We start from the raw sequence: 3987 nt of genomic DNA, 5'->3' as shown, positions 1-3987 counted from the left end.
CTGGCGTCAGGGCAACTCTATGTAAACACGAAATTTTATCTCACCTGCATCGCATTTGGTTTGCCGGCTACAGTTTTTTTTTATTTTCCAATCTGCTGCAACTCTGGCACAGTGCACGCGTAAAACCATATTGTCTTCAAGCCAGGAGCGGGCTTATTTACGACTGACTAAACGGTGTGTAAAGGAGAAGGCGAGAAAGGAGGGAGTGGTCTCGAAGGAGACAATGGCATTTTGACTTTTCTTAGTTTAAAAAAAAGTTTGTGGTGACCGTGGCTCTTTCACAGATCAGATGACTCTCACTAGGAGCTCTAGTAGTCTCTCTTTGCGAAGTCTTCATGCTTCGGAAGCATATTATCTGTCATGCCAGTTTGGCAGGTATAGTACTTTGGGAACTAATAGTAGCAAATGTGGTAGGAATTTAATGTAGTTAAACTGAGTAGACGTGCGAAAGCATGCGTTCATTCTTCTATTCGAGGGGACACTTAAGCTCCAACTTATTAAGAGTATGAGGCAATAACTTTAGAGCGTTAATATGCATATATGCAAATTAGGAATTCGTCATTCCCTGCTTAACATTCATAGATCGCTTAGAGTCCTTCATACCACTCCTGGCGAACAGATGATGATGATGAATTTTTATGGCCCAAGGGCATCTGTGGACAAAGAGCGCCATGGCGAAAGGTTTTTCTTTTTCTCAAGGTGGGGTCGAAGACCCATCTCCCAATCATTCAGTCTAAAGAACCAGAGCAACAGGCTGGGGAAAGCTTGTACCCATTGTATCACCGCTATGTACCCGTCAGCACTGGGGATCGAGCCCCACACCTCCCGCATGCGAGACGTATGCTCAACCGACTAGGCCACCACTGCGATGCCTCCTCGCGAAGTGTTGCAGCGGTTAAGCGTTTAGCCGCTGTCTTGCGATGGCAGGTGCTGCAGCCGGTGGGGCTTACTGAGACCCAGGTTGCTCTTCACGAGGAATCTGTTACGTTCAATGATTGATTTAACTGGCACCGACCACGGCAGTCAGTTTACAATCCTGTGGGCAGGATGTGACAACGTCACAAGGTCATGTGTTCTAGATGAGTGCGACGCCCTCCTGCCATTGGCACAAGACACAAGACAAGGCACAAGGCACAAGACACACGAGGACAATACAAGACAATATTCTTGCTTGCCTGGAATATTCTTGCATGTCTCGAGTAGCACTTTCGCACACAAATGACTCTCTTCACAACTGTCATGTATCTCATATGTAGTTGAAAAAAAAGTGAAGCAGCGTTGCGCTTTTCAAACAAAAGTTTTCGGAACGCCGAAATTATGAAAAACTTCAGTTTCCTCGCTGACTAGAAGCGCAGTCATGCACTGCGAGTTGCACTAAGCCGGTCGCTCTGTGAACTAGAATGCAAACCCTTCAGTGCAAGGCTCCATGCTTAGACTGCCGAGAAATTGAACGTTGTTTTAATATTCGTATCCCGAAAACTTTTGTGGGCACCTGCGCAATTATTTCGGAACGCCTCCTGTCACTGGGCTGCTTGCTGCCCAATGTAAAAAAAGATCTATTAGCTTATGTGCAGCAGCTCAGCTTTGTGCGAGTAAGCGCGACAGTTCCCCTCCGGCTTCAGGAACAGTGAAATTTCGCGTTGCTCCGTGAGCGAAGTGCAAACCTCCGCGCCCTGCTCAATGCACAGCCAACCCCTGTGGCCTGGCACAACAGGCACCTCTCGGGGGTGCCGTGGCCCGCGGCGCGTTTATGATGTGCACTACGAGCAGAGCGAACAAAGCCACAGGGTGGACCCTGCCACGCTGCATCGCTCTTTCGTCCTCCCCTCCTCATGCTTTTCGCCAAAAATGCGGATTCTTGTCGTTAAGACCCTGATGCGCACCATTCCTTTGGAAATTTGGGGTGACTACGCCGGCAGGGAGCCATCTTCCTCCATGATCGTGGATTGGTATCCCCTCTGTAGGTTTTAGAAATTTCGCAATTAGTTAAAGTGCTGAAAATTTGCTTCCCGGAAAACTAGACTAGACCAGAGCCCATGAATCGGTTCTGGACTAGCCATCCACACCCATATTCTTGGGAACGAATTCGCGATATCTGTGTCAATTTTGTCCTTTCAGTCAAAGCACGCATCTATAAAATGAGGAAAACATGTTACGGTCAAGGCCCCGCATTCCACGGACACTGGATTTATCGAAAGCTCCTGCGCTTGTGTGCCTTCCGGTGCTCTGTACTGTGGCCGGATTGCGGTCCTTCGACATCTTTCTGGACTGCGGCCCATCACGCGCCGGGCACGCGTACGTGCCACCCTTATGCCATTTTTTGAAAGCGTAATCCTTACTCGCCCAAAATCGGTGTGTGTGTGTGTGTGTGTGCGTGCGTGCGTGCGTGCGTGCGTGCGTGCGTGCGTGCGTGTGTGTGTGTGTGTGTGTGTGTGTGTGTGTGTGTGTGTGTGTGTGTGTGTGTGTGTGTGTGTGTGTGTGTGTGTGTGTGTGTGTGTGTGTGTGTGTGTGTGTGTGTGTGTGTGTGTGTGTGTGTGTGTGTGTGTGTGTGTGTGTGTGTGTGTGTGTGTGTGTGTGTGTGTGTGTGTGTGTGTGTGTGCGCGCGCGCGTGCAACATGTTAGTGCGAGGTGGCAGCAAAGAAGTGAGGCCACCCGTTCCAGTGATTGCTACTGCAGTGGGTCCTTGCGGCGTAATAAGAACGTATACATGTGAATATCTTTTTTATGTTTTATGTCCAAGTGACTGAGTTGACAAAACGGGAGTTGAACTGAAAAAAGTCATCACAGTCAGCAGGTAAACAACATTTTGTGGAGCCATATTTCATTTCTTTCGAAGCATCTTTAATGCCATAGCATTAGGCTATCGTCTTGAAAAAACCATCCGGTTTCTCTGTAACGAAATTTCCTTATTGGTCGTGACAGTCATGACGTCATCAGAACAACCACATTTGAAAATATTAGGACTAGAAAGCTCGAGTACCTTCTTTTGGATTATCATATGGGATTATACTAACCACATCCACTCTTTCACCTTAATCCGCCCACTAATCTCCACTAATCTTCCTAGGTCCAGCAACTAATTCCCAACAATCCACCTTATTCCACCCACTAATTCACCTTCATAGATTTTTGGCTGGGCCTACTTAAAAATTTATGGGGTCCTTTGGAACGTTTCGGCGTCGGCCAGCTACCAAGTACAATCACATTTTCTTTAAGATTGCGGTTAGGATGTCAGTAAGTTTCTATTGTCATTTCATTTCGGCTTTGTTGTTCGTGTTCAGTGAAATCAACACAGCAAAAACGTAAAAGAAACGCTATTTTTTGTCAGGGGTGGCAAGCGCGCAGAGAGCTATCGCGCGAGAAATAAAAAAAAAATACTGATGGAATGGTTAACGCTGTGTAACTGGAGATTTAGGCACATCTTTAAGGATATTTTTATTTCACGGCATGTTTAAGTAAATGATTTATTTCATGGCGTGTTGAAGTAAAAGCCACATGCAAATATGAATAATTATAGAGCGCTCTTGTTAGTTTTCCACGCGTACTCTCTCAACGATTAGCGCTCCTCTGCAATTTTCCACTTCAGGTGCACCTCTCCTCGGTCTGCGCGTCTCGCAGCAGCCGCCACAGACGGCCAGTGCTACATTCCTCCGCTCTAGCCACAGCTCCCTCTTTCTTCAGTAACTCTCCTCGACATCTTTCCAAGAAAACTACCGTGAGGGTCGTTCCCGTGGCAAATACCCCGGTTGCGCCTTCTTACGCTGTCGCCATACCCTCCTCTTTCTACGGTAACCACAGTCTGGTTGTGCATTCGTCCGCTCTCGCCATACTGTCTCCCCTAATACCAACCCTTCCGGTAATTCTTGAGGCAATGTCTCCGGTTATGCATTCCTACAATTTGGCCATACCCTCCTTCTTCCACGGCAACCATCATCTGGTAGGAAATTGCTCTCCTTATGCCATACCTGTCGTTTTTCACGGTAAGCA

Source organism: Amblyomma americanum, chromosome 6 (genome assembly GCF_052857255.1).
Source record: "Amblyomma americanum isolate KBUSLIRL-KWMA chromosome 6, ASM5285725v1, whole genome shotgun sequence".
Taxonomy (NCBI): domain Eukaryota; kingdom Metazoa; phylum Arthropoda; class Arachnida; order Ixodida; family Ixodidae; genus Amblyomma; species Amblyomma americanum.
This window is presented reverse-complemented; position numbering follows the sequence as displayed.